Genomic DNA, 15,915 nt, shown 5'->3' with positions numbered 1-15,915 from the left:
ATAAACAGAGATGCATATATAGAGACTAGATAACAGAAGTAGCATTACAGAGAAGAGGATAAGGATGTCTCTTTTTAAAAATGGTGCTGGGGGGGGCTTCCCTGGTGGCACAGTGGTTGGGAGTCCGCCTGCCGATGCAGGGGACGCGGATTCGTGCCCCGGTCCGGGAGGATCCCCCGTGCCGCGGAGCGGCTGGGCCCGTGAGCCATGGCTGCTGAGCCTGCGTGTCCGGAGCCTGTGCTCCGCAACGGGAGAGGCCACAACAGAGGGAGGCCCGCAAACCCAAAAAAAAAAAAAAAAAAAAAATGGTGCTGGGACAATCAGATATTCATGCTGGGGTTTGGGGGATTCAAAGAACAATGGTGAACCCCATCTCACAATATACACAAAAATCATTTTGGGGGAGAACTGTCAATTTCAGTGGGAGAGGCAAATTAATAAGAACCTTTAGGGGATAATATAGGAGAATCTCTCAATGACATTAGGGTATGGAAAGATATTTTAAACAAGCTATATATGAAGCACACCATAGGGACTTCCCTGGTGGTCCACTGGCTAAGACTCCGCACTCCCAATGCAGGGGGCCCGGGTTCGATCCCTGGTCAGGGAACTAGATCCTACATGCCGCAACTAAGACCCGGAGCAGCTAAATAAGTAAATAATTTTTTTTTTTTTAAAAAGAGTTCTCGGGGGCTCCCCTGGTGGCGCAGTGGTTGAGAGCCCGCCTGCCGATGCAGGGGACACGGGCTCATGCCCCGTCTGGGAAGATCCCACATGCCGCGGAGCGGCTGGGACCGTGAGCCATGGCCACTGAGCCTGCGCGTCCGGAGCCTGTGCTCCGCAACGGGAGAGGCCACAGCAGTGAGAGGCCCGCGTACCGCAAAAAAAAAAAAAAAAAAAAAAAAAAAAAAAAAAAAAAAGTCCTCATTCAAAAAAAAAAAAAAATGAAGGACACCATAATGCAAATTATATATTCCTTCCGCTGGAGGAACTGGATAGTCACTTTGGAAAACATTTTGGCATCATCCATTTAGGCTGAAGTTATACACATCCTAAGACACAGAAATCTCACTCTGAGTATACATCTAAGTTATATATCTATCCCCCACTAAAGTAAGGACACATTTGAACCAGAAGATATGTACAAGAATTTTCACAGCAACATTATTCATAACAACCCAAACTGCAAGCATTACAAGTTTAATTAATAGTAGAAAAAACTGACATATATTCAAACTATGGAATGCTATTAAAAAACAACCTTTACACAGCTTGCAAGCTAAGAATACTTTCTACACTTTCAAAGAACTGTAAAACAAAACCAAAAAGCAACGTGAGAGACTTTCTGTGTCCTGCAGCTCCTAAAATGTTTACTGTATAGATATTCATACAATATGTTTGCCTGACCCTTGTTACAGAGGGAAAAAAAAAAAGCAAAAAACAAAACAAAACAAAACCACAAAAAATCCTCTGTGCAAAAGCATGAATAATTCTTTAAAATATTGAGTAAAAGAAGACTGACAGTTAAAAAAATCTGTATAGTAACACTGACATGTAGTTAAAAATAGGCACAACTAAATAAAATATAATGATTAGGAATGATTAATTTTTTATATGATACAACTATAAAGAAAAGACTTAAACTGCTTGGTATCTCGAACCGGATGGTAATTACCTTTGAGTATGAAGATGTAATATAATTGCGAAGTGGCTCACAGAACACCACTGGGGTGCTGGCAGTGTTCTGTTTCTCAAGCTGGGCAATAATTTTATACTGATTAACTTGTAGATCTTTTAAATTAACAAATAAGTGAGGACTTCCCTGGTGGTGCAGTGGTTAAGATTCTGTGCTCCCAATGCAGGGGGCCTGGGTTCCATCCCTGTTCAGGGAACTAGATCCTACACGGATGCTGCAACTAAGAGTTTGCATGCCACAACTAAGGAGTCAGCGAGTTGCAACTAAGGAGCTGGTGAGCCGCAACTAAGAAGCCCACATGCCACAACTAAGGAGCCCATGAGCCACAACTAATGAGCCCACCTGCTGCAACTAAGACCCAGTGCAACCAAAATAAATAAGTATTAAAAAATATATAAATGGAAGAGTTGAAAAACGCTGTTCTTTACACAGAGAACAGATTTGTGGTTGCCCTAGAAGAGGGGAACTAGAAGAGGGATGGATTGGGAGTTTGGAATTAGCAAATGCAAACTATTATACATAGAATGAATAAACAACAAGATGCTGCTGTATAGCACAGGGGACTATATTCAATATCCTGTGATAAACCATAATGGAAAAGAATATGAAAAAAATGTATATATATGTATCACTGAATCACTTTGCTGTACAGCAGAAATTAACACAACATTGTAAATCAATTATACTTCAATAAAATAAACTTTTTGAAAAAGCCTGTTCTTTAAAAAGACCAACAACACATATCCATTTGTAGTGAGATAGAAAGAAACCTGGTGCAAATAAAAAAATATAAGGAATTAATAGGGGACATAACTGAGATAAAATAGACATTTTTTTTTTGCCCTGAAAGAATACAATGAATATTTTTATTTCATTAAATTTGAAATCCTGGATGAACTCATAATTTTATGATCCTTCCATCCTGGAAACATGTTAACTCCAGACCATCTAGCAGGTGAATTTTAGGGCAGGGAACAGGAAGGACACAGATGTCCACTACCACCCCATTCACTTTCCTCCTTTGTACTGGAGAGTAGAGACAATGCATTGAGATAAGAATGAATTATAAACATTAGAAACTGGACAGAAAATTAAGGTTATATTCAGACAACATCATCATCGACGTGGAAAAAGAGACACAAGGAATTACTTATGTAAAAGACAAAACGTTCCCCCCATAAATCCCAAGCAGATTTTCACATATACTGCTGGCTAGAACTGCACTATATACCTAAGCTCATTTCATACTAATTGATCACTAGAAACGGGAACTGAAACCACCATGATTAACTAAGACCAACCAGTACTGGCATATGGGTCACCCTACCAGAAGGATGGATAACTAAAAACAGAGATTCTATTAGCAAAGAAGGAGGGAATGTTTGTCAGGCAAAAAAGCAACAGTGTCCACTGCTATATATTAGGTGGTGAGTGCAGGCGTTGGCAAACATTTTCTACAAAGTGATAGATACTATACATTTCTACTTTGAAGGTTAAGATCTGTCACAACGTTTCAATCCTGCCTTCTCATTGCGAAAGCAGCCATAGACGATACTTAACAGACGGGTGTGGCTGGATTAGTCCCTCGATCTGCAGTTACTCATCCCCCTGGATAAAAGCCTAAAAAGCAGAAGGTTTCGAACTCCTGTCCTGGGCTGCACCACCTTCCTTCCCAGCGGTGGAGGCTGGAACCTCAACGAAACCACCAGCCAGGCGTCCAGAGCTTCAGCCCTCACAGCCTCTTTGTACCACAGACACTACACACTTCTTAATTAATCCGAAACCTGGACCAGACATCCCCACATGATGCCCGTCCACCCTGGCCTCAAATCACTGAGCCCCATATTAATTCCCAAACCTGAAGCTGTTACCATCGGAAATACCACCTGCATCCTTTACAGAATGATCCGCAAAGACCCCATACCTTGCCAGTCAGGACACGGTCGCTGATCTCTACAGATTCTTAACCGTTTTAACGACTCCCCACCAAAGTACCCCAACCACAGATAGACGTGCCAGACCCTGCTGGTTCCTCCCAAATACCTCCACCTTGGCGTTTCCCACCAGACCCTCCAATAATTCCGTGAGTCCACACTACACCATTTGCACCCTGTAGGAGTCACGTCACGCTGTCATAGACACACCTCTCATGAGAAAACACACACACACACACACACACACACACACACACACACACACACACAAAACTTCAAGGGACAAATGCACACACTGACCCGATTTTTCCCAGCCCACAAGGAGAGTCTAAACGTAACCTTCCGCGAACCGCTTCTACTTCTGGACCCGTCGCCCAGATTTTTCGCCTGCCTACGGCGGCCGAAGACGGCCTGAGGCGTTTCAAGAAAGGCGGATGAGCGGATTCCGGTATTTCCCAGAGAGGCAATATGTCTGCGCCCAGCTCTCCGCGGCCCCACGGGGCGGCCATGTTGGGACACCTGACGTACAGAAGGCCAAGGGGCGGGTTTGGGGCCGGGAGCCCTGGATGGTCCGGGAGGTGAGGAGCCACTGATGATATCTCATTTCCTGGCACTTCGACTCTTCAGAAAATTCGCAGATTTTCAGAGACTCGAGGTCTGCGAGGCAGATATGGAGCTACCTAAACTGCGTTCGACGGACTGCGCAGGAAAGTAATATTGCCGCGGCCTTTATTTTACACCTTGTATTAAAAAAGTAGGGGGACGGGTTTCCAAATGGACCAAGAGTTCCGCTGTCGGTATAGCAGCAGAGAACGAATTCCCGGAAAGAGAAACGGCAATACATCCAGTAATCGGACATCCCCAGAAAGCTTTGGAGGAACATTTCTTGCAGGAAGTGGCTTTTAGGACAGAATACGATTTCGAGAAACCGGCACAGTATGGCACAGGCCATCAGGTCCAGAAGAAACGAGCTGCTGGGATGAAGCCTAAATTTTGACTGGGATTAGAGCCTCGGGGAAAGGCCACTAAAAATGAGGCCAGTAAAGGTCTGGAGCCAATGAAAAAGGCACAACCACAATTGAGAGTCCAAAAGTGTTAAGATCAATAGCTATTTGGTCAAGACACTAAGATACTTCCATGGGAGTAAGTCTTCTCAACAAAAGAGGCTGGGATAATTGTATACCTATTTGCAGAAAAATAACTTAAGACCCATAACTCTAAGCATACACAAAAGTTAACTGGAAATAGATCACAGACCTAAATATAAGAGGTAAAAGTATGAAACTTAGGAGACAATCTCCATGAACCTAAGTTTAAGTTAGCCAAAGAGTTCTGCAGCAAGACAATAAAGGTTGAGACATAAAAGAAAAAATAATAAATTGGACTTAATTAAAATGAAAAAGTTTTGTATTTTTAAGCACAACTTTAAGAAAAGTAATGAGTGGAGCCAGAGATTGGAAGAAAATATTGACACATTTAACATGTGATAAAAGGACTTATATTCAGAATAGAGTTCTCAAAACTCAACAAATCAACTATCCAGTTACTTTTCTTTTTATATAGAATTTTATTTTATCTTATTTTAATTTTAATTGGAGTATAGTTGCTTTACAGTATCGTGTTTACACTGTACAGCAAGGTGAATCAGCTATATGTATACATATATCCCGTTTTTTGGATTTCCTTCTCATTTTGGTCACCACAGAGCATTGAGTAGAGTTCCCTATGCTATACGGTAGATTCTCATTATACCCAGTTTACTTTTTGGGGTTACGAAAATTTCTAAATATTGGATCATGGTGATGGCACAACTCTATAAACTTGCTAAATGTCATTGTATTATATACCCTTACTACTGGTAAGTGTTATATGTAAATTACGACCATAAAGCTGTTAAAAGGAATTGCTGTTCTATACTACAAAATTTATAGGGTATGAATATTTTTTAAAACACAACAACTAAAATTGCAAAATTATAAGCTACCTGGATTAAAAATAGATGGCGATATCTGGGACATACAAGAAAAACAGTACAACAAATCTTGGAGTGATAATGTAAGAATCTGGATAATGAGAGGATCATAATATAAACTGAACATAACTGAATCAGTTACATTTTTCAAGTATACCCATTTTAATGCATAACTTTTATATGTGACTCCAGTTACCATCCTATTATACAATTACAGCCATATTATTACACCTGTGATATTATTACAGCCACATAATATTAATTATATATATACAAGAACATTTTATAATATGGAAATGTTTATAATAAGAGATTAAGTGATGAAACTAGATCAAACCTTTTTTTTTTTTTAATTTACTGGCTGGGGCGCTAGTTCCTGGACCAGGGAGCAAACCCAAAACCCCTGTATTGGAAGGACAGAGTCTTAACCACTGGACTGCAAGGGAAGTCCCTAGGTCAAACCTATTTTTTACAGCTTTATTGAGATATAATTGATATAGATTATACGTATTTTATTTTTTTAAATATTTATTTTCTTTAATTTTTTTTTTTGGGGGGGTTGAATCGGGTCTTAGCTGTGCCATGCGGAATCTTTGTTGAGGCATGCGGGACATTTTGTTGTGGCGCGCAGGCTTCTCTCTAGTTGTGGCATGTGGGTTTTCTCTCTCTAGTTGTGGCACGTGGGCTTAGTTGCCCCGTGGCATGTGGGATGTTAGTTCCCCTACCAGGAATTGAACCCATGTCCCCTGCATTGGAAGGTGGATTCTTTACCACTGGACCACCAAGGAAGTCCTGATTATACCTATTTTAAATAAACTTTTATTTGGAGAAAATATTAGATTTTCACAAAAGTCACAAAGTACTACAAAGAGTGCACATATACCTTCATTTGACTTCCTCTCATGTGAATATTTTATATAACCATGGTACATTTGTCAAATTGAGATATTAACATTGGTATGACACAACTAAATTACAGATTCTATTTGGATTTCACAAAGTTTTCCACTACTGTCCTTTTTCTGTCTCAGGATTCAAACCAGGGAAGAATACTGCCTTTAGAAATCAGGTTTCTTTGAATTCTTCTGCTCCATGACCATTCCTCGGTCTTTTCTTTTTCATGTCCTCAATTATTTTGAGGAATACTGGTCAGGTTTTTTTTTTTTTTTTTTTTTTTTGGCTGCGTTGGGTCTTCATTGGTGTGCGTGGGCTTTCTCTAGTTATGGCGAGTGGGGCCTGCTCTTGGTTGTGGGGGGCAGGCTTCTTATTGTGGTGGCTTCTCTTATTGCGGAGCACAGGCTCTAGGCACGTGGGCTTCAGTAGTTAGAGCACACTGACTCAGTAGTTGCGGCACGCAGGCTTTTTTAGAAGATGTGGCACGTGGGCTCAGTAGTTGTGGCTCGTGAGCTCAGTAGTTGTGGCTCACGGGCTCTAGAGCGCAGGCTCAGTAGTTGTGGTGCATGGGCTTAGTTGCTTCGTGGCATGTGGGGTCTTCCTGGACCAGGGATTGAACCCGTGTCCCCTGCATTGGCAGGCAGATTCCCAACCACTGCGCCACCAGGGAAGTCCCAGGTATTTTGTATATTGACCTTCTCTTCCTCATTAAACAGGGGTTATGCATTTTGGAAAAGACACCTCTGAATTGAAGTCCCTTTCTAATATCATATCTAGGGGTATAGAAAATCAAAGTGACAAAATTGTTCTACTGGAAAAGGTAATATTTGCCAGGTATCTCCACTGAAAATAGCAAAACAATTTCTGACCAAAAAGAACCATCATATAGAGCTAACTAATATCAACAGATTTCAAGACTTATAGACCTTTAATAGTATTGGTGAAAGGACAAACACATAGATCAATGGAACGGAACAGAGATCCCAGAAAAAGACCCACATACGTCAAGTATATTCAAGTGTTTGATGGAGGTACAAGGGTTATTCAAAGGAGAAAGATAGACTTTTCAGGGACTTCCCTGGTGGTCCAGTGCTTAAGAACCCGCCTTCCAATGCAGCAGACGTGGGTTTGATCCCTGGTTGGGGAACTAAGATACCACATGCCATGGGGCAACTAAGCCCACACGCCTCAACTAGAGAGCCTGCGTGCTGCAAAATACAGAGCGTACATGCTCTGAAGCCCATGCCCACAACAAAGAGCCCACACGCCACAACTAATACCTGACTCAGCCAAAAATAAATTTAAAAATAGACTTTTCAACAAATGTTGCTGGAACACTTAGTGGTCCATTGGTAAAAAAAAAAAAAAGGATCTCTAAAGTATCTCAACACTTTCATCCCATAAGTCCTATACTGGTAAAGGACTGATACCCAGAACATAGAAAGAATCCTTAAAAGTCAAAAATAAGGGACTTCCCTGGTAGCGCAGTGGTTAAGCACCTGCCTGCCAATGCAGGGACATGGGTTCGAGCCCTTGTCTGGGAAGATCCCACATGCTGCGGAGCAACTAAGTCCATGCGCCACAACTACTGAGCCTGTGCTCTAGAGCCCACGAGCCACAAATCCTGAGCCCACGTGCCACAACTCCTGAAGCCTGCACTCCTAGAGCCCATGCCCCACAACAAGAAATGCCACTGCAATGAGAAGCCCACACACCGCAACGAAGAGTAGCCCCTGCTCATCTCAACTAGAGAAAGCCTGCGCGCAGCAACGAAGACCCAACCCAGCCAAAAATAAATTAAAAATAAATAAATAAATTTATTTTTAAAAAGTCAACAATAAGAAACCCCAATTTTAAAAATGGGCAAAGACTTTGAACAGACACTTGATCAAAGATAACAGATGGCAAACAAACATATGAAAAAATGGTCTACATCATTTGTTATTAGGGAGATGCAAATTAAAACAGCTATATGAGGGCTTCCCTGGTGGTGCAGTGGTTGAGAGTCCGCCTGCCAATGCAGGGTACACGGGTTCGTGCCCCGGTCTGGGAAGATCCCACATGCCGCGGAGCAGCTAGGCCTGTGAGCCATGGCCACTGAGCCTGCGCGTCTGGAGCCTGTGCTCCACAACGGGAGAGGCCACAACAGTGAGAGGCCTGCATACCGCAAAAAACAAAACAAACAAAAAAACAGCTATATGATACAAGTACCCAACTATCAGACTTGCTGAAATTCAAAAAACTGAAAATATGAAATACTGGTTATAAGATGAAATAACGTGAACTTTTATTATTTGCAAGACACAATGCAAAAAATACAGCCTAGAAGATAGCGAGATTCTTGAATGTATGTTTATACAGATGATCCCAAGTTTTAGAACAGTAGTCTGAAAAAAATTTTTTTTCAATGAAATGGCTCTCATTGAGGAGTAGAATTCAGGAAAATGGTTGTTCTTACTTGTGTCAAAGAAATCTGAAAGGAAATGCCCAAGAGTAAATTTTGCAGTAAAATGAACAAATATCCTGTCTTTATTCCTATACACACCACTTGACCACGGTGCATTATTCTGATTTTTGTGGGGACAATGAGAAGAGTGTATGTAGGAGACAAAATTTTAACAGGAACCTTGGGGAAGGATCCAAAGGTTGAGCCTCTAAACACCCACTAGCCTGGGACTATGGGTCTCAAAACTTCCCGACTCCTGTGCTCTCAAACACAGACAAACTCTGTACTCCCTAAACAACACTAACCTCAAATTGAATCTGAAATTTACCACAGACACTCTTTCCCATTGACACTCCTCCCCCAATTCCAGGCTTCTCCAGATCATGAGCTGGATATTAAATAGCTAACCTAGGGGAGAGGCAGTGCTCATTGGTTTCACACCTTCCATCCAGTTTTCAATTACCGAATCTTGCAGACCTAACATATAGACCCTAAACCCTGACCAACAGGACCTTCAATCATTAAACACTTCAGATTAAGCCTTAATTTAAGGCTCCATCACTAACGCCCAGATTCCTCAGTGACTCAACCCAAATAGACCCCAAACACAGTCATTGACACGCATTCCTCTTCACCGACCCCAAAGGCCCCTCACTGGGGATCCTCACCCAGAAGCAGGCTCAGCATATCTTGAGCCTCTGAAGACTCCTCTGGAAGCTGCCAAAGGCTGAACCCGGTCTAAAACCACTTCTGATTGTGATGTGTTCTCCCTGAAGTGCTTCTGTAGCTGTTGCTAGGGAAGCCAAGCGCCTGGGAGGAGTGTGTCTGGCGAGGGCTCTGGGTTAGCTTCAGAAGTCCGAGTTCTGGCCATACACAGGTCCTATGACATCACATGGCTTCATGACCTCACAGAGGTTTTGGCATTTAGGACGGGAGCAGCTTTAACGGCTGCTATCACTTGGCTGGGTGGGAAGACACAGAAATGTCTTATGGGCACCCCACTGCCTTCCTGTTTTTGCAAGAAATGGTCACAGGCATAGAGCTAAATTAAATTTTCAGGGGCCGGCACCTATCCAAGGCCAACGTGGTATGAGATGCATTTCAGTCATCAGTTTGTGCAAAATCAGCAAACTGATGGTGCCCTTGAACCCTTAGGCAGGAATACCTTGGGTACGGCCAGTTGCATGAACTCTGATATTCTTGTGGCAGAAAGGATGTGCAGAGAGCTTCTGGATGGATCCAAGGTTGAATTTACTTGAGGTCTATAGTGGAAAAATCCGTAGTTGTATTTCTTTTACTCGTGCTACTGCCACACTTGCAACACTTCTGACACGTCTGTCACCAAATATCGGGGGTGGGGCGTTTAACCACACCAAGCAATTCTTCACTACACCAACTGGATCCTTAACTGTGACTCAGTTCTAACACTGTCTACTTGGAGATAGTGTCAGATCCCACAGGTTAAGGGCTCAGTCCCATAAGACTGCTTCCACCCCACTTCAGATGTCAATCACACGCAGCAGGTGCCCAAGTTACCTACAACTTGTCTGATTTGGCTACAAACCGGAGATTCCCACAACCTCTTCTTTGGGTTCAACTAGTTTTGCTAAATGGCTCACAGAACTCAGGGAAACACTTGTGTTTATCAGTTTATTAAAGTATATGATAAAGGATACAGATGAACAGCTAAATGACAAAAATAGGGCGAGATGTGGGAGGATCCCAAGCACAGGAGCTTCTGTCCCTGTGCTGTGGTGTGTTACTCTCCCCATACCTGAATGTGTTCACCGATGTAGAAGCTCTCCAAAATTCCTACTATTGGGATTTTATGGAGACTTCCTTACATAGGCATGATTGATTAGTAACTCCAGTTCTAGCCCCTCTCCCTTCTCTGGAAGATGGGGAGTGGGCTGAAAATTCCAAGCTTCTAATCATGGCTGTATCTGTTGACCAACCCCCATCCAGGAGCCCACCCAGAATCACATCAATAGAGTAAGAGATGCTCCACACACTCTTATGTAGAAATTTACAAGGGTTTCGGAAGCTCTGTGCCAGAAACTAGGGGCAGAGACCAATATGTCTATTTTCTACAATTTCACAAGGTCAAACAGTCAACCTCAAAAGGATACATCCTAAATGATTTGTTTTTTGTTTTTTGTTTTTTTTTGCAGTACGCGGGCCTCTCACTGCTGTGGCCTCTCCCGTTGCGGAGCACAGGCTCCGGACGCACAGGCTCAGCGACCATGGCTCACGGGCCCAGCTGCTCCGCGGCATGTGGGATCTTCCCGGAATGGGGCATGAACCCGTGTCCCCTGCATCAGCAGGCGGACTCTCAACCACTGCGCCACCAGGGAGGCCCTATTTTTCTAATATTCTATAAATGACAAAATTATGGATACAAAAAGATCTGTGATGCCAAGGGTTAGTGTCGGGGAAAGGATGTGACTATGAGGATGTAGCATGAGGGAGTTTGTGTTGACAAAGCATTCTAAATTTTTACTGGGGTGTTGGTTACAGGAACCTACATATGTGATGAAGTTTCTTAAGGAGATATATAAAAACCAAACAAAAACTACTACATGTTAAAACTGGTGCAATCGAAATAAACCCTGTAGTTAACAGCACTGTAACAATTTCACTTTCCTCTATTTGACCTTATATAACCACACAGTAAACTGTGTTGTTATTATAAGATTTTACCTTTGGGAGTAGTGGGCTGAAGGGCATTTAGGAAATCTCTGGAATATTTGTTTTTGTGATTCTAAACTTACTTCAAAATTAAAAGTTATAAAAACATCACATTTATATTAATTTTATAAACCCCCTGATGGTACTTACAAACTTGGTTAAACACATCCAGATCTGTTGTTATACTTAAGAAACGAGTACATTTTTCATTTTGAAGTACTTCAAATATTCTGAAATAACACAAACTTGGAACCAAAGAAATGCAAAAGTTAAATAATGAAAATTCAATCCATGTTGAGAGTAACTGCCACTATGTAAAATTTATAAGATCAATGACAAGGAAACTAGAAATATGGCTGAAGGTATCCTTCAGTTGCTTGTGAGGTGTAGTATCCCTTAAGACTTGTAACAGAATGCTCTCATTCATCATTTCCCCAAGGCTTCTTTCCTTCATTAAGTTGTCTGATATTTTGTTAACGTCCACCATATAGAATGGGTTTCTGCACGGATTTCCTGGCAAATGATAAAGCAATATTTACTGCTGCAAACCCTGCTATATTCATTGCCACAGGAAAGTATTTCTCTAGTGATAACTGACATCTGTTGAGGTATTACTTCTGGGCAAAGGCTTTTCCACAATTATACTTCTACCAATTAGAAACATTCATTCATTCATGTTCTATGATGATCACATATGATAGGGTTTATTTCCACTGAAGGCTTTCCTAGTCTTTCACACTCATAGGCTTTATCTCAGTATATACTTTTTAGACATAGAATGTCCTAAAATATTTTCACCAAGGCTGATTGTATCCGAATAGTTTTGTAAATTTTTTCATCAATATAAAATATGAGGTACTTGATCACTAAAGGTAATACCACATTCTTTGCATTGTGATTCTTCTCTGCATACTATTATCTTTAGGGTCTACAACCGGCAACAGGCTTCCCCAAAGTGACTACCTGTGAATTCTCTTATGTTTATCAAGGATTGACAAGTGGGCAAAAGCTTTCTCACACTCACTGCATCCATAGGGCTTCTCTTCTGTATGTTTTCTTTGGTGAACACTGAGCCCTGACTTTGTGGTGAAGGTTTTCCCACATTCACTGCATTCATATGGCTTCTCTCCTGTGTGAATTCTCTGATGGGTAATGAGATCATTTTTGTACAAAGAGAATTTTCCACATTCAGTACATGCAAAGAAGTCTTTCCTGAGTGAAATCTCTCATGTCGTATGAGGCATGTCTTCTTCTTAAAGGCTTTACCACACTCGTTGCATTTGTACGGTTTCTCTCCAGTGTGAGTTTGCTGATGTGTACCAAGAGTACTCTTCACGGTGAAGCCCTTGCCACATTCACTGCATATATATGGTTTCTCTCCAGTATGAGTTCGCAGATGTGCAACGAGCTTCCTTTTCGCGGATAAGCCTTTGCCACATTCATTGCATACATAAGGTTTCTCTCCTGTGTGAGTTCGCTGATGTACAATGAGATTGCCCTTCTGAATGAAGCCTTTTCCACAATCACTGCATACATAGGGTTTCTCTCCTGTGTGTGTTCGCTGATGTCCAATCAGACGGGCCTTGGCTGGAAAGCCTTTTCCGCATTCACTGCACACATAGGGTTTCTCTCCGGTATGAGTTCGCTCGTGTACAATCAGTTGGCTCTTCACAGTGAAGCCTTTCCCACAGTCACTGCATATAAATGGCTTCTCTGCAATATGAGTTCGCTGATGTACAACGAGATCACCCTTCATGGTGAAGCCTTTTCCACATACACTACATACATAGGGTTTCTCTCCTGTATGAGTTCGCTGATGTCTGATGAGAGGGTTCTTCAAGGTGAAGCCTTTTCCACAATCATTGCATGTATAGGGTTTCTCTCCAGTATGAGTTCGCTGATGCGGAATAAGACTCTTCTTCAAGGTGAAACTTTTCCCACATTCACTGCATACAAAGGGTTTCTCACCAGTATGAGTTCGACAGTGTGCAATAAGACGCCTCTTCTCGATGAATCCTTTTCCACATTCACTGCATATATAAGGTTTCTCTCCTGTATGAGTTTTCTGATGTGTAGTGAGACTGAACTTTGTAGAGAAGGCTTTTCCACACAGACTGCATCCATGGGGCTTCTCCCCTGTATGAGTTCGCTGATGATAAATGAGCAGACACTTTGTGGTGAATGCTTTCCCACATTCACTACATGTGTAAGGTTTCTCTCCTATATGACTTTTCTGATGTTTATTGAACTGCGATTTCTTGAAGAAGGTTTTATCGCATTCAGTGCACTCATAATGTTTCAGTCCTGTATGAGTTCTTTGATGTTCAGTGAGCCTGGATTTTCTGGAGAAGGCTTTCCCACACAGACTGCATCCATGAGGTTTTTCTCTAGTATGAACTCTCTGATGATCAAAGAGCTGAGACATCTTGAAGAAGGCTTTCCCACACTCACTGCATACATGGGCTTTCTCTATGTTGTGAGTTCTCTGTTGCTTAGTAGACAGGGAGTTATTGCTGATGGGTTTTGCACTTACAGGAAATTTAATTTCAGTAAAAGATTGCTCATGGTTAGCATGGAGAAGGGATTTCCCATCTCCATTAAACTCAGCAGAGTTCTTTAAGTTACAGCTTCTCTTCTGGTTTTCAAAACTTATATTTGATTTTAAAGGTTTTTCAGTTAAGTCAAACATATCACAATTTTGCTTTAAAAGGAAATGACTTTTGCTCTGATTAACAATATTTGCAAATGTATTATGTTCGCAGCATTGTTCCACAGTATTTTGAATGCTGTGATTTGGCAAGTGATGCTGCAGAAGGTCATCAACTTTCCTGATTTCTAGGAAAGAAGAGAACAAGGAATCATTCCGCAATCTCTCATAATCTTAATTTGGAAGAAAACTGTTTCAAAAATTGCCTTCATGTGAAGTAACTATTTAGTGACAATTCTATGTGTGGTATAAAAAGAAATATATTTGGTCTTCCTCCACAGAGCTCCTAAAGCCTTGTAATTTCCTAAGTGTTTAGGATGCTAATGAGGTGACTTAGCATAGGGTTCCTACATAACCTCAGGATGGGACTGACCACCAGAAAGACTAAGTGATTAGACGGTTGGAACTTTCAGCTCCACCCACTGGCCTCTGAGAAAGGAGAGAGGGCCTAGATATTAAAGCTCTATAAGAACTCTTAAAAAAATTTGCTCAACCTTTGGATGGGTGAACACATCCATGTGCCAGGAGGGTGGTGCACCCCAGTTCTGGGGAAAGAAGCTCCCGCATTCAGGAATCCTTCAGACCTTGCCTTCTTGTACCTCTTTATTTCGGACCTTGTACCTCTTCACTTGGTTATAAACATAAGTAAATGTTTCTCAGTTCTCAGAGCCACCCTTGGAAATTAACTGAACCCAAGAAGCAGGTCATGGGAACCTCCAACTTACAGCCAGTTGGTCAGAAGCACAGGTAACAATCTGGACTTGCAATTGACATCTGACATTGGGACAACCATGTGGGACTGAACCCTTAACTTGTAGAATCTGACACTATTTCCACATAGATAGTATCAGAAATGAGTCAAAATTTAGGACACCCAGGTTTAATTCTATGTACAGACCACTGAAGCAAAGGAATAAAGAAGGCAATTGCAGTCTGTGAATCATGGTTAAAGGAGCAATGAATATGTAAGAGGTGGAGGAAATCAGGATATGTTCAAAGAAAAGACAAGGTTCACTGATGGACTTAATGGGAGAAGCATGGAAGAGGTTAAGACTCAAGGATTATTCCAAGAATTATGTGGTTTCAGCCACTGGGTAGGTGGACTGCCTCTTAATAATGTGAGGAATATTACTGAAGTCCAGAATGAGAGGAAAATCTAGCACGCATTGTGAAACAAAGTTTTAGATGACTATTACAGGGACTTCCTTGGGGGCGCAGTGGTTAAGAATCCACCTGCCAATGCAGGGAACATGGGTTCAAGTCCTGGTCTGGGAAGATCCGAATGCCACAGAGCAACTAAACCCATGTGCCACAACCACTGAAGCGTGTGCCCATAGCCTCTGCTCCACAATGAAAGGGGCCTGTGCACTGCAGCGAAGAGTGGACCCCGCTTTCTGCAACTACAGAAAGCCCACACGCAGCAACGAAGACCCAACACAGCCAAAAATAAATTAATTAATTAAAAAAAAAGATGACTATTACATACCCAAGTACTATATAAACATGAACAGGTTGAATATATAAATCTTTAAAAAGGTTTTATCTGAAAATAGCAATGTGGATATCATCAATATACAT

The 15,915-nt window shown here is 41.8% G+C and overlaps 1 protein-coding gene across 7 annotated transcripts in view; it reads right to left on the bottom strand.

Annotated features, from left to right (window-relative positions):
• Positions 1–15,915, bottom strand: part of LOC307178533 (zinc finger protein 350-like) — a 70,312-nt gene that overhangs the window by 14,275 nt on the left and 40,122 nt on the right. The window contains exon 1 of one of the 7 annotated variants that reach the window (XM_079906751.1): positions 3,931–4,023. The exons of 4 other annotated variants lie outside the window; for them this stretch is intronic. The gene's annotated coding sequence lies outside the window, so the exon portion shown is untranslated. Of the gene's footprint in view, positions 1–3,930; positions 4,024–8,844; positions 14,466–15,915 lie in introns of those variants that run through there. 2 more of the 7 variants (XM_079906750.1, XR_013825215.1) reach the window with 2 other exon arrangements.

Source organism: Stenella coeruleoalba (assembly GCF_951394435.1).
Source record: "Stenella coeruleoalba genome assembly, chromosome: 20".
NCBI classification, from domain to species: domain Eukaryota; kingdom Metazoa; phylum Chordata; class Mammalia; order Artiodactyla; family Delphinidae; genus Stenella; species Stenella coeruleoalba.
This window is presented reverse-complemented; position numbering and strand designations above follow the sequence as displayed.